At 35.5% G+C, this 24,675-nt stretch overlaps 1 long non-coding RNA gene across 1 annotated transcript; it reads right to left on the reverse strand.

The window, feature by feature from the left end:
• Positions 1–6,685: 6,685 nt before the first annotated feature.
• On the reverse strand, positions 6,686–23,049 carry LOC118603950. The gene is made up of 3 exons (XR_004951494.1): positions 22,967–23,049; positions 8,873–8,947; positions 6,686–7,513 (listed from the first exon to the last, which is right to left on the reverse strand). It is a non-coding gene; the product is annotated as an uncharacterized LOC118603950 (long non-coding RNA).
• Between the last annotated feature and the right edge of the window lie 1,626 nt (positions 23,050–24,675).

The following is a 24,675-nucleotide window of genomic DNA, read 5'->3' on the forward strand; positions in this document are numbered from 1 at the left end:
ATGTCCTTCAGTTCTGAGTATAGGCAACAAACCTTAGTAATATTAGTGAGTTATATCACTTAGTAATTTTAGTGCTGTGATTCTGCCACCAACCAAAATTAAATATTTTTTTGGAGTTTAATTCAGTTGTTGCAGGTATCTCCAAATATTTTTAATACTCATCACTATCTTCAGGTTATAGCATAATTAAATCTGCTTCTGAATTTTATTTAACATGTTAGTAAGGAGGTTTAAAATGACTAAATGACAAATATGATTTTAAAATTATTTTTAATAACTTTGTTTCGATATAATTGGTTTTCTTTGTGATTAGTTTTATTCTGAGAAAGGATCCATAAATTTCACAAGACTGCCTATGGCACAAAATAGGTTTAGAACCCTTACCTAAAGGATCTGAATAGGCATTTCTCTAAAGATATACAAATGACCAACAAGCATGTACACATGCACACATGCATGTGTGTGCACGCACGCACACACACGTGTACTCTTAACACCACCAATTATTAGGAAATGCAAATTAAAACTATAATGAGATACCACTTCGTGCTCAGTAGGATGGCTATAGTCAACAAGTCAGACAACAAGAACTGTTAGCAAGGAAGTGAAGAAATTGAAACACTTTAACATTGCTCAGGGAAATGTAAAATGGTGCAACTGTTCTAGGAAAGTCTAGTAGTTCCTCAAACAGTTAAACAGAGTTACCATATGATCCAGAAATTCTGCTCCTAGTTATATACCCAAGAGAAATGAAAACATATGTCCACACATAAATGAGCATAACTACAGTTTTTCATAATAGCCAATGGAATATTATTCGACAATAAAAAGGAATATACTTCTGACATATGCTACAACATGGATAAAATTTGAAAACATTATGCTGGGTAAAGTAAGTCATTCAAAAGAACCACATTATTGTGTGATATCATTTACATTTGTCTCTTTATTTTCAGAGTCCACATTTGCAAATTCACCTATATGCTAAAATTTCATTTGTAACAGCCAAATCAATAAATGGGGTGCTTTCATGCTCATTTACAGACATGCACAGAGTGGCAAAAAATTTGCATTGCCTGACATACACTCTCCCAGCTGAGGTCAAACACACAAAGCCATATACTGTCTTGTTGTTTCTGCTTTCATTCTGTAAAAAAAGTGTTCTTTTCATAGTCTATTTGGTGCCACATTTTCATGTTTCACAGTGTGGTGCTTTTTGTTGATGATTTTGCTGCTTTAAATGTCCTCCAAGAGTGACGTGGAAGTGCTGACTAATGTCCCTAAGTGCAAGAAGGCTGTGACATGACATATAGAAAAAAAAAAAAAACAACATGTGTTGGATAAGCTTTGTTCAGGCATGAGTTGTAAAACTGTTGACTGTGGGTTAAATGTTAATGAATCAACAACAGATATCAGATAAAGCACCTTTAAATAGAGACACATTTAAAACGAGGTTATGTATTTGATTTATTGATGAAATGTTATGACCAGAGGTTCACAGGAACTTGACCCTGTATTTCCTCCAGGAGAGCAATGGTTCAGTCTTCAGTAATTAAGTGTTTGTGGCAACTTTACAGAACATAAATACTGTAAAAAGCAGAATCGACTGCACATAAAATGTCCAGAATAGGCAAATTGATAGAAACAGAAGATAGATTAGTTGAAAGGAGGGGAATTTGGAGGGAAATGGGGAATGATTGTTTATGCTACAGTGCTGAGAAGGTTTCAAAAATGATGGTTGTACAACCCTATGGATATATCAAGAGCCACTGAATTTACACTTTAAATGGACAACTTGTATAATGTGTGAATTATATCTCAGTAAAGCTGTAAAAAGAAAGACAGAAAGAAAGACAGAAAGAAAGAAAGAAAGAAAGAAAGAAAGAAAGAAAGAAAGAAAGAAAGAAAGAAAGAAAGAAAGAAAGCCAGCCAGCCCTGTCTTAAAGCGAACCCCTGTGGGGCAATCCCTTCTCTATGGCTCCAGCTTTCACTTGGCTCCAGTGATATTGCTGGACTTAAGTCCCAGTTCTACCTCTTTCCTGAAGCAGGTGATGAAGAGAGAAAGTGGTAATAAGAGGTTCCATAGGCTCCTCTGGCTTCCAACGAAGGGAGGCAGATGCTAGTCACATTATGCCAGAAGATTATCCAGTGGTGAAGAAGTGATTCCCAAAAAGGAAACCTGGAATAATTTTAGGAAAAAAGAATGAATGTCAATGTCTAATCATGACAAAAGCTCCCAACGGGTAGGGTAGGAGAAAGAGGAGCTATCAGAGAGGGGACAGCAGAGAAGGTCAAAGCTAGGGACATGAGCCTTGATTTCTCACTAGCAATAATAGCAGATTGAGAAAACCAAATCAAAAGAACATTCTTTTTCTTTAAATGCAGCGCTTTTCATTATACACACAAAAAAGCTTGGTCTGCATATTTTTCATAATTATAAACACATCCACTTCCTTTTCAACATTGCTACCCACTAGTTGGGGACATGCACGTTCAGATCAAGGAAATGTCAGAAGGAGAAAAGAGCACAGTTGCAACTGCCTGGAGCTTTCTCCAGGCTCTGGAAACTTGCTCACATTATGTGTACCTTAGCTTCACTCCAAAAGGCACAGGTGTCTCTCAGCAACCAAAGCCCTACATGCCCAGTGTGTGCAGCTTCAGCACATAAACACACTTTTCTGTTTTCTTCAGTCAGCTTCACTTCATGTTTTTTTCTCTCTATTAAGTTAAACCAGAATTCCATAGCTCTACAAAGATACCCTGAATGTATTATGCTTCATGTCTCTAATCTAATCTTTTCCCTTTTTTGACTGGACAACATGTTGTTTCAGATTACTTTACCTTGCAAATGAAGACTTGCATTATCTGATAGTAAGTTCATTTTATAAAAATAATTATTAAATCTAGGGAATTTATCTTTAAGTCAAACCTTTTACCTATGTAAAGACATTAGCTTTAACAGTAGCTCTTCCTTAAATCTAAAGCTTAATCCATTATTTCTATTCTGTCAATTTCACCACAGTTATGTTTGGTAACTCATAGTAGTTCTTTGACAAATCTGAACATTATTCAAGGTGTTGTGAGTGTAGAAGGGATTGTCTCTGCCTACATGCACGTCAACAAAAGCAAGCATGAGAGAGAGAAAGAGAGAGACAGAGAGACGGAGAGAGACAGACAGACAGACAGAGACAGAGAGAGACAGACAGAAAGAGAGAGAAAAAAGAGAGAGAGACAGAGAGAGAGACAGAGAAAAAAAGATAAAATTTATTATAAAGACCTGGAAAACTACTAAAGGTGACTACTTTAGGCTACTGGTGCTCTGATACTCAGATTAAAATATTAGGACTCAGTTTTAAACAACTAAAATTAGAATTCAAAGTGATATTTGCACACCCTTATTCATAGAAGCATTTTTCACAATAGTCAAAGATGGAAGCAACTCAAGTGTCCATTCACAGATGAGTGGATAAACAAAATGTGTGTTATACATACAATGCAATATTATTCTGCCTTAAAAAGGAAGGACATTCTGATACATATTACAATATGAATGAACCTTGAGGATGTTATACTAACTGAAATAAGCTAGTCACAAAAAAGACAAGACACTGTAATATATATAATATGAGGTATCTGTAATAGTTAAATTCATAGCGACAGAGAGTACAATGGTGGTTGCCAAAGGCTTTGGAGAAAAGAAAATGAGGAGTTAGTGTTTAATGGAGTCAGAGCTTCAGTTTTGCAAAATAAAAAGAGTTCTGTGTATGGATGGTAGTGATGGTTGCATAACAACGTGAATGTCCTTAATGCCACTGAATTGTACACATAAAAATTGTGGAAATGGTAAATTATGTGTTATATGTAATTTGCCACGATTAAAAATAATTTTTAGAAATAACTAAATTAAAATCAGCTTTTCAAAAAGTAGCCTGTTTCCTTAACTTAAACTACCTGGACCCAATATCTTCTGCCAATTTTGTTTTTACCATTGGGAAAGGAGTGAAAAACAAACAAATAAATAAAAACAACATGACTGCTTCCCCTCCTGCTCTTCTTTATTAAATACAATATTCCTGAAGTTCTCGGTTTTAAGGGGTCTTTCAAATTTATCTCCATGGATTCTGAGGGCCATGACTTTCCAACATTGTAACTCAACAGAATTTGGTAGCATGGAGAAATTTTGATTCTAAGATCCAAAGCAAACCTTGTCAAATAGATTTCCAGTTCTGTTCACAATGTAATGAGAGTGTAACTGCAATGCATAAAAGATGAGTTGTTCAGAGTTCAGTTCTCACCTGCTCTTTTAAACCAAAGGACAAAACACTTGATAATCTTGGCAAACCTATGTTTAGCCAGTGTTAAGCGAGTGATAAATACGTAGTAGACTCTTTGTAAAGTCACTTTTCTTGTTTTATATCTTAGAGCATGCAATATATAAGCCTTAAATCATCCACAACATGAACAATTTTGCATTTTTGGAGATACTAGAAGTAGTCATTCATTTAGTAGTGTATTCATTTAACAAATATTTGTAGAATGCCTGCTACATAACAACTACCATCTTCATGGAGTGTACGACTTGCACCCAACTGAAAAATTCCACTGGAATATTCAGTAACCATTTCCCTCCCTCCCTCGACCCTGGTCGTTTTTTTATTGCGAGCGCCTTTCAATATCAGGGATAGATGAGGGCAGGAATGGCAATTAGGAGAGTCAGCAGTTTAAACTCAGGAGATCAAATCCCGATCAATTACAAAGTTCAGCCTCAGCCCCAGCTTCTCCTTTCTTTAACACGACCATCCTATAACTATGTCAGTTCGAAGGAGAGACACACTTCTAAATGGCCCTGCAGGACCATGCTTGTTTCATTCACATAATTATTACTGTCGTCGTTATTGTTACTATTGTTGTAATTATTAACATTGCATAGTGCTTACTTTATGATATATTTATCTATCACATATATACACATCTATTTAAGAGTAGTAAGGACCAATATTATTTTCAATTAATAGGTGAGAAAACTGAGTCATAAAAAAGTTAGCTAACCTACCTCAAATCATCCAGATAATAAATGGCAGGGCTAGGATTTGAACCCAGACCGTTTAATTCTAGAATTTGTAACCCAGAGATACAAAAAGTAACTAGACTTCAAACTTTTTAATATTTGTCTGTGAGAACTTAAGGTGCTTATATCAGACCACGAATCAGTATAGTACTTTCTTCATCAAGAAAGTCTTGCTGTAAACACCTTTCAGCTGAGCTAAACAGTATGTTCAGTTTCCTAGCAGATTTACACTCTGGTGCAAACTCTGGATCTCCTTGGGAACCAGGAGCAAACTGGTTCTAGACTGACAATAGGTTGGCAGACAACACTCTGAGTAGCACTGCTAAATATCTATGCTATACTGTTTCTCAAACTACCGCTCATATAAGACACAGCATCCACATTTCTTCTCTAAGACTAGGATTGTTAACCAGAGGTGTTAGGAGAAGTCAATACAGGTCAAACACTATCAAAGGGTATCCCAATTACAAAGGAAATCTTAGAGGATAAAAAGATTTCTGAGTTCCAGCCCACCCATTCAAGTAGCATCTAATATCTGTAAGGTATAAGAGCCTCCATGGAAACAAATCCTTTCCAAACAGATGTACAAAAAAGCATCTTCCAGAGTGACAGCTGGAGCCCTTTGTAATTTAGCTTAGCTTTGAACCCACTCTAGTAGGATACAAAATAAGCCAAATTATTGTTACTCTCTCAGAAAGAGATAAAACTTCAAGATTTGTCTTTCTTTTATAAGGATGACCTGAAGCTATGGCCAGAAAAGAGTGCTCGATTACAAAGCACACTTGAAATAGAATCCTGTTTCAATCAGTCAATTAGTATGGAATTTGGACTGGATAAGTGCAATTTCTTGTGCCAAATGTAGAAAGGTAAAGAACTACAAACATATGCAACTTCTTGATGCAACTGAAAATTAGGAACAAAAGTTCCCAGGAGCTTATAAAGTCAGGAACTACAACAATTTCTCTAGGGAAGCACCAGAAAAATCCAGTAAGTAATCATGAAATCTTGCAAAGAATCAGGCATGTTCTCAAGATTCAACACCCCACTGAATACATGCTGAGAAAGTACAGTTCAGTGGTTAAATATGAGCTCTGAACCAATTCCTGGTTTTGCTGCTTATAGATCTGTGAGCAAGAGAATACTTCTGTGCTTCTGCTTATCTCTAGTGGGCAATAATATCTCCCTAATAAAAATCTTATGAGGATTAACTAAAATGCTAAACAGAGTACCTAGTATAGAGTACTATTTTAGGGTTGACCCTTATCATCAATGAGTAGATTATCCCATTTTAGCTTTTGCACTTTAAATTTGGGAAACTATGTGCCTTTCATCAATTCCCGTTTCTTCATCTGTAAAATGGTGGTACTGTTATCCACCATCCGCCACCTCACATTGGTTGTTACAATGATTATATGAGAAAATACATGTAAAGTTTATTATAATATAATAACTAGTATTCAATGAGAACTTGGTAAGCTGCTATAACCATTACAACTGTCATCACCAACACCATGTTCACCAGGATAACCACCACCACCATCACCACCACTACCATCACCACCATCACCACCATCACCTCCACTATCACCATCACCACTACCTCCACCATCGTCACCACCTTTACCTCCACCATCACTAGCACACAGTTACATCACTATTATTTTGTTATTATCACAAAGCCAGATATCTGCCATTCAGATAGTCCCTAGACTTATAATAACAGAAGCTGATTAGCTACTCTCAACTTTTTTTCAGGATCAACTCTCTCCAGACTATTTGAGAGAGATTCTTATCTCACATTTATCATGATGTTGATCTCCACTACCCCTGCTCCTCCCCTAGTACTTGTTTCTCTCTGTTGCACTGGACATGCACATGTGGGGGTCACTGACAAAGCCCCAGGCAAGACTGTGTCTTCTCCAAGGCTATACACTTACCTCTCCCTTTCACTGTGTATGCAGCTCTCCAGCACCTAGTTTGTTAATGCAGCACAATGCATTAGAAAAAGCATGGGCTTTAAGGTCAGGCCTAGGTTCAAATCCTGACTTTAACTCTAGCTGTATGACTAGGCAAGTCAATTTACCTTCCTGACTTCCACTTTTAGTAAAAATATAACTTACAATATTTACTTCACAGGAAGTAGAGGTCATGATGAATAAATGAGATTATGAATATAAAGTACATAAGACTCTATTTAATGTAAAGTAGCTGTGGAATAAATGTGTTTCCCTCTTTCCTTTTCTATCTCTGTAATACTTGCCCAGTTCATAAAGCTGTGGTTCTCAAACTTTAAGAAATATTAGAATCACCAAAGATATCTTAAAACCTGGATTTCTAAGTCTCACTCCCAGAGTTTCTGAATGGAAACCTGGGAGTTTGCATTTCAAACAAGTGCCCCACAATGCTGGTTCTGCTGGTTCAGGGATCACATGTTGAGAAGCACTGCTGTAAAGGAATAGCAAGAAGGAAAATTTAATAACTGAAACTTGAAGATGAAACACTGAACACATCAATAATTTTTTTTCAAACATATGAAACATTCAATCCACCCACTTTTCCAGGAAAAAAAAGGGTAATAAAACATCTCAATAAATGACACAAACACAATGAGTGTGTGCACATATCATTTTCATACTGTAGGAAATGCTATCTTTGCCCTACCATTACCCTTTTCCATTTTCAAACACACCAGCTGCCTATGAACTTTCGCTCCCAATGGGCAGCAACTGATCTCTTTGCCCACTTTGCTTTTGAATGCAGAGAGCTGCAAATGCCTGGGAACTTTCATGTTCTGAGGTTAAACCCTTGACAAGAGACTGAGACATGCATAGGTGAGTGAATGCCTTACAGTTCGGCCACTCATAGGCTACGTGACCTGGGGCAAGTTTTCTTGTCCATAACATAGAATAAAAATACCTACCTTAAAGGTTTACTGTGAGAATCAAAATTTTAAAAGATCTATAAAATTATTGGTACATAGTCCAGTACTTGAAAGGTGCTCAATATGTTTTATTCTCTTGTTCTACCAACATTTTACACTCTCATGTTTAAGCACCACACTACTTACAAGTACCTGAGAAATACTGTCTGAGAATGCTAGAATCCATCTCAGATAAAGTGGAATGGAAGAAATGAAACATTACACTGCTGTCTTGAAGTAGTTATCAACCAACCAATCCATCAGTGTGGGAAGCCCACCCACACACCGTCTCCCAGAGGTGCCATGTTTTCCATGCCCCCAGCAGTATAGAAACCTCAACCCTTTTTGTAGATGCTATGCACCACTTTCAGGAACTACAAAATCAAACGCAAGTTGTCATTAAATGGTGGAAGAGAAAATATTTGAACTGAGATTCTTATAGGGGAAAACAATATTAAAATATTCTCTGAATGTTTCCATGCCATTAATAAAAGGGAGACACTCCATTACCATATTTAATGCCAAAGCAAATTCCCTTTTAATCTATTGCTTTGTTCATTCTTGATTTTCAGCAATTTGAATCTCCCTGATGAAATTTAATTTCCATAAATGCTTTACAGAATTCAAAGAGGACAGATCTTTGAATCTTCTTAACATTATTAATAAATGCTAAGAGAGTATAACACAAAATTAATGGGGAAATTTAATAATTCTCCTATTAGAATTTTCTTTCCATTTAGTTCCCAGGAGGAGAATGTTAGTGCATACTTTCTGTAGACAATATTGTTTAATGGAAACTTTGCAAAAATTAGAATTAGTCCTTTGGTGAACAGGGATCTTTAATTTAATTTGTTTTTACTGCCAGAACACAGGGAGTTACTCACAGCATATTGCAGCAGCAGGCAGCCTGTTACAATTCAGTTTTGTTGTGATCACCAGAGTAATGACTTCTCCAAGGCCTGGTGTTGGGAGAACAGCATGGTTTAGTTATGATGGGAATTGTAAATGTCATTAATAAAGTCCTGGAGGAGCAATTGCATTACAGAGAGGTCTTATAAACACGGGAGGCCAGTCACTCTTCACATACTTGAGAGGAAAAAGGTGGTGGTTGTGATGTATTCAGGAGGGGAGAATGAGAAGAAAATGAGGATTTTATTTGGACTTCTGATTTTATTTGGATTTTTCCCCTAAAAGTCTCTCTTTAGTTTAAAACACAAAATAGAAACCCTTTGTTGCTAACTCTTAGTTTGCTTTCCTGATATTAACTCTGCTGCTTCTACCTCTGTGATGTAGAGCCGGTCTATCCAGAGAAAGCAAAAGAAGGTACAATATAAAAGGGAAACTGCTTCTCTTAGGTGTCCACCCAGGGAATTAAAAACAAGAACTTGAACAACTATACTTGTATGCTAAACTTCATAGTAGCATTTACAATAGGAAAAAAGTGGAAGCGACCCAAATGTCCATCACCAGATGAATGAACAAAATGTAGTGTATCCACACAAATGAATATTACTCAGCCATTGAAAGGAATGAAGTTCTGATGTATGCTACCACATGGGTAAAACTTGAAGACATTATTCTAAGTGAAACAAACCAGACACAAGGGGACAGATATTATATGATTTCATTTATGTGAGATACATAAAATAGTAAATCCATAGAAATAGAAAGTAGAATGGAGGCTGCCAGGCACTGAATGAGGGAAATGTGGAATTATCTCTTAATAGGCAGAGAGTTTCTGTTTGAGATAATGAAACGGTTTTGGAAAAAGATGGTGGTGATGATTGCACAAGATCATGAATATAATTAGTATCACTGAATTATATACTTAAAAATGGTTAAACTGGTAAAAATTTATTTTATATATTATGTTATATAGTTTATCAGTCAAAAAAGAAAAAAAGAAAGTGGACTTTAAGAATCTTTCTTCCTTTTTTCCTTCACTCTCTTCTATCCCTAACCAGTTTCTCCCCTCCTTTCATATGTAACTCTCGATTCCCCATATAATCATTAAATAAGTTGAGGTGAGTAGAAGTGCCTGGTTCATAGTAGGTGCTCAATAAAATGGGTGTCCCTCTTCCCTGGCCCCTTGGCTCTGTGTGTGGATGAGACTGGTGACACACAATTGGTATCACTTCCTTCTTTTATCTCACTGATTTCATTTTTTTTTTTTTTTTAAAAAGTGTTTAAGATTATTTTTACTGAAAGAGCCTGGTTCTTTCAGAATATGTTTTTCATCTTTTACTGAGATATATTAACTACATACTTAGTGTTGGGACCAAGCTTTTTAAATAGCCATTTGTTAAGAGAATTTTATTTAGAATTGAGTTCATAAGAAATAGCAGAAACTCAAAAAAGTATCAACTCATTTCACCCCTAGCTCCAAAGACAGGTCATCTTCTGGTGATCAATTTTCACTACAAAGGCCCAAAGACTGAGATTGGACCCTAGCTGACACACAGAGTTGGGGTCTAATTTCTGTAGTTTCTGTATCTCTTAAACCTAAAGAGTTAATGTGAAACATTACAAGAAAAATTACAGTTTTGCATTATGCTTGAGAAAAGTAGAGACAAGTAAGCTCTCACTCCTGAGAGAATAAAGGCTCAGATATTTGGAGGATTTTGATTTGAAGATTTAGAGCTGTAGAAAAACTTTTTCTCCAAATTAAAGGAGGTTCTAATAAAATTTGTGTATACACTTAGGATTAGAAAGGCACCCAATTATTTGTGCCTAGATTTTTTTTAATAGTTTACTCTCAGTTTTTTTTTTTTTTTTTTTTATCTTACAAGGAGGAAGTAATCCTAAAATACAGGTTTAATTTGAGTTATCTGTACTTCCCCTCTTTCTCCAAAAATTCAAAGAGGGTAGGAACATAATTTGGCTGGAGGGATTGACCCTGGAGATTTTCTCTTTACTTTTTTTTTCAAATTTTCCAAATTTGGCATAGCTATGAAAAAGCATTACTATAGTACATGATGTATTATTTAACGTTGCTAAGACGAGATGTTTTTTATGAAAGGCTCTATTTCCAGTCGTAGACTTTCAATTGAAAAGCCAGCTCTGATCTCTTTCTCAGATCATCATGTGATGTTTATTATTTAACCACTAGCAAATAGCATGGCTCTATTTTACAACTGGTAGTACTTTGTGACTAAATTTTAAAGAAATTAATGAAGAGTTTCTTAGGCAATGAGCTTACAAGAATGTTCCCATAAAATAATGACAACAAACAATATATATTGCTATTTTTACATGATTGGCTTAAGACCTTTAGAGAACCTAAACACTTAAAAAGATTACGTTTCCTTTATCCCTTTGTGATTCAAAATACAATAAAAACAATAGTAAACTACACTTACTGCTATTATTATTTAGGCAGATTGTTTGCATTGCCTGGGCTTTTTTGGGATTAAATGGCACACTTTGGAAACCCAAGTGCATACTTGGGCCACCCAAGTGCTAAAACAAGAGACACAGCATGAAGACCACCACTAAAGCCTTCATTGAATGAAAACACTAAACTAGAAGCGATTGATCCTGTATTTTCAATCATCTTGCATGCCTAATTGGATCGACCATTTTAATGGAACTGTCTCATCAATTCAAGCAGCCAATCAATTAAATCTAACAATCAGTTTAACTGACATTCTCCTTGCCTTGCCCCTCACTGAACAGACCAAATATCTGAATGCATGGAATTCACAGGTTGTTTTCACATCATGTACACATGGCCTTAATGATGAAATTGGACCCGCGCCACTGCTGAGTTCATTGATTGTACAGAAATAACTCCCTGATATGTGGTCTCCCTGAACTTCCTTCAAAAAATAAAATAAAATCAGTTAATAACCTGTTGGTCCAGTGGCCAAAGAGTAAATACACTGGCCTGAGGCTCTGAGGACAACAGATCCCAGCTTCTGAAATGTCTTAGTAACAAATTCTGCCAAGATGTACTTTAGGTGATAGACAACGACTCAGTAAATTAAGTGATAGACAACTACTTAGCTGCCTACATGCACTTACATGGATATCTGAACTTGGCAATATGACCACACATTCCAGAAAATTCACAACACTCTTAAGTATAAATACTCTGTCCTGCATAAGCAGACTTGCCTGAATCCTCATTTTTTATTCCAAATTAGTCACCTCAGTTAAGAAAGAATCTAAGTCTTCAGTGCCTTTACTAGTCCCCTTCTGGCCACATATAAGGTCTCAGATGACCATTGAAGAGTTGTCATGTGTTAATCATCAATTGCTGAAGGAGGAACTTGGCAAGATTTATCAAAATTACAAACGCATATATATCCTTTGTCCAGAAAGTCCACTTCTTAGAAATTGTCCCACAGATACACACAATCTAAGATTTATGGAATAACTTAAACACAGGATGAATCAGTTGGAGCTTGATTCTAATAGCAATGGATTGAAAACTACCTGAACATTCATCAGTAGATAGCTAGTAAAATATGGTATTGTAAATCTACACAATGAAATAATATTCAGCCTTGATACATGAGAAAACTCTGTATAAATTGATATGGAGCAATCTTCTAGATATAACATGAAATTTTTAAAAATCAAGGTGAAAACTATATATTTATATGGCACGCTTCCATTTATTTAGTTTTAAGAAAAATATTTATGTACTTTTTTTAATGTTTGTGTGCTTGTTAGTTGTGATGTATACAATATTGTTGAATGACAAGCCTATCTCAATCTATTATAATATTAACATTTGTTTTATTAGTTCATTTATTTACTTAGGTGAAACGTTATGCAATAGCTAGTTATTTGGTAAAAAAAAAAAAAAAGTGTTCTCATGTCTGGAAGATATATAGATAATCTTAAGAATACTAGGTACCAGGGGTAACTTTGGGAATATTTCTCTGGAATTTGACAAAATTCGCTATCCTTCTGTCTCTTCTAAAGGTTCATGATAAACCCTAGTATACTTGATGGAGCTTTTCTTCAAGAACACATGTTTGCTTTATCACAAATACATAATATCTGAAAGCATTTCATTCATTCAACAAATATTTATTAAGATAACATTGCCACCAGACACTGGGAAAACAAACAAGTGTCTGCTGCCATTGGAGAGAGTCAGTGAGTACACGAATAACAGTCACACTGTGCTAAGTGCTATGGAGAAAAAGACAATACTATACATACTTTTGAATAATGGAAACCAACGTTTTCTCCTCTCTGCCATAGAAAGTACTAAAAGGAAAGAAGGGAACTAAACCACTGGCCATTCAATGATACTAAAATAAACCATACTGAGTATTTATCATTGTTATTAAATTCTTAGGGTGACTGAGTTTTCAAAAGAATAGACTATTCCAATGGAATGATGGATTAATTCTGTTATAATCTAGTTAGAAATGGACAATGGCTATCAATGGTCCAGGATAGACATTTAGAGATTAATTTAAAAGTCTGAAGATAAATATGCTTTGAGATTGAAAAACATAGGAAGCTTGACAGCACAAACACAGTGAGAATAACAATGGAAATGAGCAGAGGCCCTCTGCCTAGAACCAGAAACCTGAGAAGTCAAGAAGTAGTGTTGTACAGTAAGCCCCACAATATGGCTACTGAAAAAAAAAAAAACTGTCAAAAGAGAACTATAAAAGGTGAATGTCATGTCTGAGGGCTCTATCCTGGAGGTAAAAGACAGAGAATATGAAAGGTGATTCCTTATTTGCGTATCCAGTATTTTACACATCAATCTCAGAAAGTAATAACAAATTTAATTTCTGAGAGTTGTTTAAAATTTTTTTTGCACATTTGTTCTCCATTTTCCCCTTATTTTCAGATTTGCTCCATACCCGCATTATCAGGTTGTATAACTGCCATCATATGCATTGTCCTGTCTCATTGTTAACCCTCATTGAATCTTAGTTCCATAGTAACTTGATGTTGAAGCTGAAAACCAGTCCAAATGACGCTGTCTCTGACCATTTCAGTTGTCCGTGAACTTGTCCTCTAGAATATTCTTTAATAAAGAACTGTCTTAAAGATATTATTCCATTTTCCTCTAACATAAAACAGTGTTGTCAAAAATCTGATGATAACCTAATTCACTTTTTGAGTGGCTGTTTTTATCTCTTGCCCAAAGGATTTTTCTTTTCTTTTCTTTTCTTTTTAATACAAAATTTTAACTAAATATGTCTTGGCATTAATCATTCTGGATTGATTCTCACAGGGACATGGTAACTTTCAATGTGCAGTTTCTAATCTTTTTGTATCTTAGGAAAGTTCTCTTGAATTATAGTTTTTAGCTCTGTTCTAATGCATCGCTTTTCTCTTTGGAGAATGCTGTTACGCTGATGTTAGACATAGCATCCATGCACCACCTTCATCTCACACTTCCCACCACAATCTCTACTTTCTCTTCCAACCACTCACACAGTGCTTACTGACTGCAGCACTCACTTTTCAATTTTCTCTCTCACTGCCTGCTTTCTCTTTACTTCAGACGCTTTTGTCTTCTCTCCGTAAAAAGACCATAAACCCCTTAAGAACTAACATATTGTCTTATTCATCTTTTCTGTATCCCAAAACTGTTCTCAGCTACCACAGCTCTGAGCTCCTTCTAGATATTCATCAAATATTCTTATAATTGAATCAAATAACCTCTTCGCCCTACGACTCCTCTGATTGGCTCCTGGGGGATTGTAATACTTTGCTATTTGTGTGAAGTGAAGGACATGATAAAGATCTGAAAGCAGAAAATTCCTTTAAATTTCCAATAGGTGGTAGGTGACCCTCCTCCCCGTAGGCCTGCTTAATTCACTGTCATAATCCTTGATGAAATACATGGGCTTACTCTGCTAGGTTTGATTGCTTAACTTACATAGTAGTGCATAGCTTCACATATTATTATTAACAAGAAAGAAAGGCCGTTAAAATTTTTGCTTATTCTTGCTGGGTTTGTGGTCATTTGGGTATAATTCACTTTGCTTACCTTTTACACTTGCTTTGTTTAATAACATTTTTTTCTCAGAACGAAGTTATTCCTGATTCTTTTTTTATGAAGATTGTAATTCTCATGCATTAATTGAAAAAGTCTCTTATTTTTTGTTTTGACTAATATTGCATTGATGTATTCCAGATAATTAAAGTGATAAAGTATAATTTTCATCTACTAGATTTAAATAACATTTTATCACTTCTTATGTCTAGTCAAATTAGATTATCGCTGTTCTCTTCCAAAATCATTTGTAAACTAGAACGGAGTTTTTCAATGCTTTTGCTTGCAGAACTCCTCAAATATTTTCAAAAATCCAACTTAAAAAAAAAATCACGTTTATATTACCACCAATAATATCACTTCCAGCACTTTATATTTATTATAAGTAAACTGTTACATCACTCTTAAAAGGTTTCTTTTTCAATAAATCAGTCTAATAAATACACACAGTCTGTTGAGAAATGAGGAATCTTAGAGTGGATTTATTAAGTCCCTAGTGTCTACAACTGGACTACCTGAATTCCAGTTCTGCTCCACCACTTCTGATGATTTTATGAAGTTATCTATCCCTTCTGTCTACTGTTTCCTCATTCACAAAAACAGCACCTCATAGCATTTTTGTTAAATAAAACTGAATTGATAATAGTCAATAACCAACCACATGCCTGGAACAGAGCAAGCCCTCAAGAGAAGTCAGGTACTATGGCTATTAGAGCAAGCCCTCTTCAAAATAAACGGTCTTCAGCTTCTATATAGCATACTCTGCAATCCTGTGACTTTGCTGATAGCTTAAATTAACTTAAATGAAGAATTAGAATGCCACTTTGGGGTGTAAACACTTGTACTACACCTGAATTTCCACAAAGATAAACCCAACTCTGCAACATTCCATCAGAACAAGAACAGTAGCTCTAAACCAGCCTTCAGCAGGAGGAGAGTAAAAACAATGAAATCCCAGTGATTCTGAAATCCTCCTGGTCCAGGATGGTGTGTCCTCACCTCAGAAATGGCAAAAATAAACAAATGTACACACGAAAATGCTCCAAATTCCAGTTTTGTTGTTTAAATTGATAGACATTCAGTGGAAGACTCATTAATTGTAATGCTGTACTCTTTTTTTCTAAAAACACAGTTAGACCAATTATCCTCCAAGAACAAGAACTCTGTTTATCCTGACCAAGTTTGCTTAGGAACACGGAAATCCTGATGTTATCTGCTTGCAAACATACTCAAATTGAACCATCCTGGTGCTGTCAGTTAGGGGCTCCTAAAAGCAGGCTGTTGGGAGATCAATGCTCCCAATTATGCTGAGTGAAATAAGCCAGTCACAAAAGGACAAACACTGCATGATTCCACTTATATGAGATACCTAAAGTTGTCAGATTCTTAGAGACCAGAAGTAGAATTGTGATTGTCTGGGGCTGGGGGCAGGGTTGGGGAAGTGGGGAAGTGTGCTGAAAATGAGGAATTATTGCTTACTAGGTATGGTTTCAGCTTGGGAAGATGAAAAGACCTGGAGATGGGTGGTGGTGATGGTTATACAATATTGTAAATGTACTTAATGCTACTGAACTACAGACTTAAAAATGGTTAAAGTGGTAACATTTATAATATGTATATTTCACCACAATCTAAAATCATTAAAAAAAAATTCAGCAAACCATAATGAACATCATTCTCTTTTTAAAAAATTGGAAGACAATCAAATGTTAAAGCCTGAAAATGATGGAGGAAGTCAGTTTGAGTTTAATTTTCAAGTAGAGTGACCTCAGTTCTCTTATGCACCAAGTTATAACTCAGTCAGACCCAAGGCTTTACCAGGAGCTGAAAAGTGGGGGACCTTATCTGTGGAGTATGTTCATAGAGCAGAGAGAGGAAGAGAATCTGAAACTATGCCTGCTGAAAATTCTAATCTTCAGTGTCTTTCATCAGAAATTCAGATTTTGGAAGTAGAAGATGATATTTCAACAACACAGAATGAATGTAAGCTCTGAGGGAAGCTGACCTGGGTGACATGCACATCAGCTTTGCCTTCCCTCTACAGATAAATGGGTATGTGTATGTGTGTGTGAAGGAGATGGTGTGGGTTTTACAGAACTGAACAGAGAATGGGTCAAAGGCAAACACTCTGAACAGACCTTCCATCTTTAAAAAATTGACAAAGATAAATGCTCCAACATGGGGATAAGGAAAATATACTGTACAATAGAGGTCCAGCATCTGCCAACTGGGAATTTTCCCACAGTCCTATGAGAGAGCACATTGAAACAACTTTTTGGAGGACAATGAGACAAAACCCATTTTTATTTTAAAACATGAAGATTTCATGATCTACCAACTCTACTTCTACAAATTTATAGTGAGAAAGGAAATAAAAATAGCTAACACTTCAGGTATAAGAATAGCAAGTAGAGAACTTTTACAATTGCAAAGCGATAAAAAAAAAAAGCTACATTTTCAACAATTGGGTTTAGTTCAAATAAATGTTGATGTAGCCATAAGATGTGATACCAACCATCTGTTTTATATCTGTTTTGTATTTGTATTTTGTATATGTATTTGTATAAGAATGTCTAATGGAATTGAAAAATATTTGCATCATATTATTATACAAACAATGCAGGTTATATAATAGTTTAATATGACTTCATTTTTAAAAAGCATATATGTATATAGATATATGTGTACATATTTATGTGAAAGCACAGATAGAAAATTACTAATAGTAGTTGTTTTGTGAATGATGAGGACAAAAATAAATTTTTTTAAAACAAATAAAGAAGGTACATACTATACACATGTGTTTAGTATGTATTTGGATTTTTAGTCAAACAGTATTTTGCACAGCGGATCTCAAAGGAGAGCCTACAGACCCAGAGTGTCACAGAGACAAGTTTTAGGAAATCGGTGAAGTCCAAGCTATTCTCAAAAAATATTAAGCTGTTATTTGCCTTTTTCACTGTGGCGATATTTGCACTAATGGTGCCAAAGTAACAGGAGGAGTAAACCTCCTGGAACCTTAGAACAACTAGAAACAGTGGTCACACTTGACTAGTAGACATTCTATTTTTCACTACCAACACACAGGCAGTAAAACAATGCAGTGTCACTAAAGAATGTCCTTGATGAAACAGTAACAATGATTAACTTTGTTAAATCTAGACTAATCCTTGAATACCTGTGTTTTTAATATTCTGTGTAACAAAATACAAAGTATACATAAAACACTTCAGCTGCATACCAAAGGACGACAGTTGTCTCAGAGAAAAGTACATGGGATGTTGCTTGAATTGCACACTAAATAGAGCTTTTCTTCCCTCCATGGAATATCATTATTAGTTGAAAAATGACAAGCTATAGTGATTCAGACTTGGATTTGGCAAACTTATTCCTGAAAATGAACAAAGTGAGTCTGTTTCCCTTCAAGGAAAACAACTGACAGTGTTGGTTGCCAATGATAAAACACTAAGCTTTCAAGTGAAAATTAGAATTTTAGAAAACTTATATTCATCACTATAAACTTGACAACTTTGAAATAGTTTAAAGACTTTTCAGATGATATCAGCAGTGATATTAATGAATGTGATTATTTTATATTGTATTAAAAATGAATCATTATTTGAAAGATTCTCAAAATTCATTGAACCAATACTTTCCAAACAACCCCTGCATACTACTTTAAGAATTATGCATAGCTTAAAGATCCATTCAATGTGCCAGACAGACTAATAAATCTTAATGTAACAGATCACAAAAATTTCATTGGTAGTTCTTTCAGATTCCACCCTATAACTAACTTTTAAGAAACTACTACTAAACAATATGGTAGTTTCTCAAAAAAAATTACAAATAGAATTACCGTACAATGCAACAACTCTGCTTCTGGGCGTATACCCAAGAGAATCCAAAGCAGAGACTCAAATGGATATTTATACACCCATGTTCATAGCAGCATTATTCACAATGGTTAATGGGTGTATAAATATCCATTTGAGTCTCTGCTTTGGATTCTCTTGGGTATACGCCCAGAAGCAGAGACTCAAATGGATATTTATACACCCATGTTCATAGCAGCATTATTCACAATGGTTAATGGGTGAAAACAACCCAAGTATCTATCTGTGGATGAATGGATTAAAAAAATGTGGCATGCTGTGGAATATTATTCAGCTTTAAAAAGAAAGGAAATTCTGAAACATGCTATATGTTGATTAACATTGAGGACATTACGCTGAGTGAAAAAAAGCCAGACATAAAAGGCCAAATAGTGAATTATTCCATTTATATGAAGAATCTAAAGTCAAACTGATAGAAAAAAAAAAACATGGAACGGTGGTTTTCTCAGTCTGAGGGCCCGGGGGTGGGGGGGGGGCAGGGGGCCAGCGGGGATGAGGAGTTAGTGTTTAATGGGTGCAGTGTTTTAGTTTTGCAAGATGAAAAGAGTTCTATGAATAAATGGTGGCGATGATTGCACAACAATGTGAATGTTCTTAATGCTACTGATTTGTACACTTAAAAATGGTTATGGTACCACAGAAAGAAGAGAAGAGGAGAAGAGAAGAGAAGAAGAGGGGAGAGGAGAGTAGAAGAGAGGAGAGGAGAGGAGAGGAGAGGAGAGGAGAGGAGAGGAGAGGAGAGGAGAAGAGAAGAGAAGAGAAGAGAAGAGAAGAGAAGAGAAGAGAAGAGAAGAGAAGAGAAGAGAAGAGAAGAGAAGAGAAGAGAAGAGAAGAGAAGAGAAGAGAAGAGAAGAGAAGTGAAAAAAGAAAAAGAGAAAAAAAGTTACTACTTGCCAAGTTTGGGTGCCGCATCAAAGAAAAATATCCACAATTATCTGAAAAGCTATTAAAATATGCCTTCTTTTTCCAGTGGTAAAGCTAGATATTCTTCAACCAAAACAATAAATTGAATGTGGAAGCAGATGTTACAACAAATTGAATGTGGAAGCAGATGTGAAAATCCAGTTGTCTTCTATCAAGCCGGACATAAAAGAGATTTGCAAAAATGTAAAGTGATGCCACTCTTCTCACTATATATTATTTTTGTTTTGGGAAACATAGTTATTTTTCATAAAAATATGTTACTAAGTTAACTGTGATTATTTTATTATTGCTAATTTTTAATGAAATAAATATTAAGTATGTAATATTTTGTGATAATTTCTAATATGATAAATCTATATAAGTATCGCCCACATAAATAAAAACACTCTGTGGTCATCAATAATTTTCAAGAGTATAAAGGGTTCTGAGACCTAAGGAATCACTGGTTTAGCACATAGTAAATGCTCAATTAACATTTGTTGAATGATGCTCCCCCGTTCACTTCTTATTCTTATTGGGAATGTACCCTATTGTGTAAGAAGTCAGGACTTTCCAGTCTCCATGCTAATGGATACAGTAAATTTTGAGAGAAATCTGCAGGAGGATTCTCTCACACCCTGAGTCCTCTCCCAGAGGCACCTGTGAGAAGCCTGCTACATTCTGCTGCCTGTCAAACACAGAGATCCTACTCTCGTAACAACCATTTGCCAAAAGTGCTGTCGAATAACTGACTGCACATAATCAAGCTTCTGAAAGAACATGCCCTCAGGTGAGTTTAAAAGAAATGTTACAAATTAAGATAATAGATGATTATGTGAAACATAAATCAAAATTGTCAGAAGGCTGCTATCTTATACATTACAAACTTGGCAAATAGACACATGTGGTTCCATGGCTGGCCACTGAATTTTCCCTTTGATTGATTTATCCAGATTGTTACTGCTTAGAAGTTACCGTAATTCATATTGCATTGCATTATAATCCTGGATTTGTACAAAAGAATGATTAATGAAAAAAACTCATTACTTGAGTCACATTCCTGAGGTTCACAATAAAAACCATTGAAACAGATGGAAGGGTTGGAGGCCTAGCTGATAAAGAAAGCATTCTTGCCTCTTTTGATCAATGAAATTGATGGAATGATCATTAGGGGAGTCAGTAAGTAATGATGACTTTCCTGGCTAAACCTTGCATGCCTCTTTGATTGGAATGTTGAGTTTTCTTAAAGACAGAGCACACCCACTTATCTTTACTTACACATACACTTGGAGCTCTGACCTGTTTCTTAGCACCCCCACTATTACCATGAGAACGGACTAGAATGACTTCTACTACCCACATTCTAACTCTTTGCCCTTGTCTCTGTCGAGACACTGGGAGCCCACTTAGTCAGGGACACAATGCCTCCTGGGGAAATCTTCAACCAATGACTGAAAAGATTTAACAGTTTAAATAGATCATCTCCCCTTCATCTCAGGTAGGATAACTGGAGTTTTCTCTACACTGGGTCTCAGTGTTCCCCAGAGACACTGAGCCCAGTGGTCCATCATAGTAATATGCTCAATTATGCATACTTTATTGCTTTCCTTCGACACCCTTAATTTCCCATTTTTCTTCTGATGTTTTCTAGGATCACCTTCCAAATAAATTACTTGCACAAAATCTTTGTCTTGGAGACTGCTTCTAGGAAATCCAAACTAAGACTTAATTTAAAGAAGTACACAGCAAAAGTTGAGTCCTCAGTTAACTTTTCTTTTTTCTTTTGCTGGTTCCTTTCCTCTTAGATTCAATAGGTAAGCAGCCTCTCACAAACTGAGAACCTGGCTCCCAGCACCCTGCACTTCTTCTTTAGAGGAATTACAGTGTTCCTGAAACACAGTATAGCTTTCTAAAAATGAAAAAGCAACCTACTGAATGGAGAAGATATTTGCGAATCATATATCTGATAAGGGCTTACTGTCCAAAATATATAAAGAACTCATACACTCAACAACAAAAAATCGAACAATCCAATTAAAAAATAAGCAGAGAATCTGAAAAGTCATGTGTTAAAAAAAGACATACAGATGACTAACAAGCACATGGGAAGGTGTTCAATGTTAGTAATTATTAGGAAAAGCAAATCAAAACCACAATGAGCCATCACCTCACAACTGTTAGAATGGGTATTGCTAAAAAGACCAGAAATAACAAGTGTTGGAATGGTTATCATCAAAAAGACAAGAAACAAGAGAAGATATGGAGAAAAGGGAACCCTTGTACACTGTTGGTGGAATGGTAAATTGGTAGAGCCATTATGGAAAGCAGTATGGAGAGTCCTAAAAATTAAAAATAAAACTACCATATGATATAGCTATTCTACTTTGGGAGATTTATTCAAAAAATACAAAAACACTACTTCAAAAATATATGTACGTTCTATGTTGACTGCAGTATCATTTAAAAATAGCCAAAATATGGAAAAAAGCTAACTGGCTAACTGGCCACCAGTGGATGAATAGATAAAGATACGGTACACAGACACATAGACACACAGACACACACACACACAGGAGTATTATGCACTAGAATATATATACACATTACGCATATTCGATGGCATATATACATAAAGATGCACAATAGAATATTACTCAGTCATAAAAAAATGAAATTTTAGCATTTATGACAACATGGATGGACCTTGAAGGTATAATACTAAGTGGAATAAATCAGGAGAAAGACAAAGGCTGTATGATTTCACTCACACGTGGAATCTTGAAAAAGAAGAAACAAAATAAAACAAAAACAAATTCATAGATACAGAAAATAGATTGGTGGTTTCCAGAGAAGAAGGAGATTGGGGGTTAGCAAAGGGTGAGAAGATCAATTGTATCCGATGGATAATAACTAGTCTTTTGGGGGTGATCACTTTGTAGTGTATACAGATGTTGAATTTTAATGTATACCTGAAACTTAAAGAACTAAAAAAAAAAAACAAAAACAAACAAACAAAAAAAAACTCGTAGTGTGGCCTGGATAAGAAGCAATTAAGCTCATTCTTTCCCAAAGTAATATCAGCATTCTGCCTTTGCCAGAGGTCTGTATTCCCTTTTCCCTGAACTTCTACCTGCCAGCTGCTTTCCGTTTTCAGCACCTACAGGGTCCCCAGCCAGAATTCAAGGAGGACTGGTTCTTACCAGAGTGAAAGGGGAGAAAGTGCAGCTGGGCTGGGCAAGCAGCTGCCTCCACCCCAGCAGCCTTCTGGCAGGATGGCTTCCATGTACCCCGACTGGCTGTGCTGCTTTCACCCTGCCACTCTCATGGTGACCCAGTGTTTGCATACGCTTTGCCCCAGTTATCTGAGTCCCTTGATCTCTGTTTGCTTTTCTGGCCTCTGACCTCTTTGTCAGACAAAACTTCAAGTGTTATCTGCTCTTTTGTCCTAGTCACCACTCTGTCTTGGCCACCTCAACTGGCCATCAACACCACACAAACAGAATGAGAGGGAAAGAGAGAGAGAACTTCATTTGGTCAATTTAGTGGTTAAAAAGCAAAAAGGTTGCTTTTATGTTTTTTTAAGCAAGTAACTTGTTTAACTTGCATTGGTCAACCGTTTGACCTAATCGACACACTGATTCCAATGGTCAACCTGACAGAACTGAGTAAATAAATGAGAAAGAGCACAGGGGTTCAAGGCTTCCTGTTCTTCCTCCTACGGAAAATAAGAGAAATTGCTACCAAAGACACCAAGTTCCTAAGATTGTGTTATCAACAGACAGTCTTTAACTTCATGAAAGAGAATCATTTTTTGAGGAAACAAATTCTCACACCAAAATCGTCTTTTTTGGAGTTTTAAAAACAGTCTGAAAACCTCTTTTAGGAAATAAAAACAAATTCCTCTCTAAGGCATTCTTGCTTTGGGTGGTATATTAGGCCTTCAAAAATTAGCTCAGTGAAGATATAAAATGGTCATTCAGAAACCACTTCTAAATTTCTGGTTTAAAAAACAAATCAAAGTAAAATATACCAATGGCAGAAGGTAGAAAATGGAGGAAATGTCCAGGTTTGCACTGGTCACTCACATGCCCATACATGTGCACATATGTACATGTCTTCTTATATAGACTCACAAGTAAGGCTTATGTGTTGGTGATCTAAAAAAAATTGTGACTTACCAAAAAAAAAAAAAAAAAAGAGAAAAAAGATATACTTTAACATTACATGTTTTAGTTAAATCTATATAAAAAACCTTGGTGAAGTTTTTAGCCTCCATTCCCAGTATCATTTAATGAATTCTTATTACTTTTATATGAAAAATAAAGCATCTAAAAGCTCTGAATACATAACCAGATTATCTTGACAAAACAGATTAATCAATATAATTCAAGTGTTTGAGTAATTTTCTAAAAATGTATATTCATACTTCATATAAAATGTGTATTATATAGAATATATTATATAGTATATATTATGTATTTTTCTTATTTTCTCTAATAAACCTATATCATATATCATTCTTATAATTAGAAAATAAATATTTTTAAATGTATCCATGTGCAAATCATTCTTTCATAACGGCTCAGTTAACTCAATCAGAACAATCTAGCCACAATCGAGTTGCCAGAACCTCCAAAAGTTTTCAGAATTAGTTTTTTACCTAGTATCCTTATACTCTGGTAGTCTTGGGATGATTACAAAAATCCATGAGAATTAGTCACAAAACCAAATTTAAAACTTTTCTTATAGCATATAAATAAATACTCAATGAACCATACTGACTCTATTTATTTGGAATTTAAAATAAACTTAATTCCCAGATGAGATCAGGCTCCCCATTATGCACTTACCCTGGACTTACCCTGCATGGTATTAATTGCAATTATAACCAGTGTTTGTGGGTTTCTTT

This window comes from Rousettus aegyptiacus, unplaced genomic scaffold (assembly GCF_014176215.1).
Source record: "Rousettus aegyptiacus isolate mRouAeg1 unplaced genomic scaffold, mRouAeg1.p scaffold_m13_p_6, whole genome shotgun sequence".
In the NCBI taxonomy this organism is placed as follows: Eukaryota; Metazoa; Chordata; class Mammalia; order Chiroptera; family Pteropodidae; genus Rousettus; species Rousettus aegyptiacus.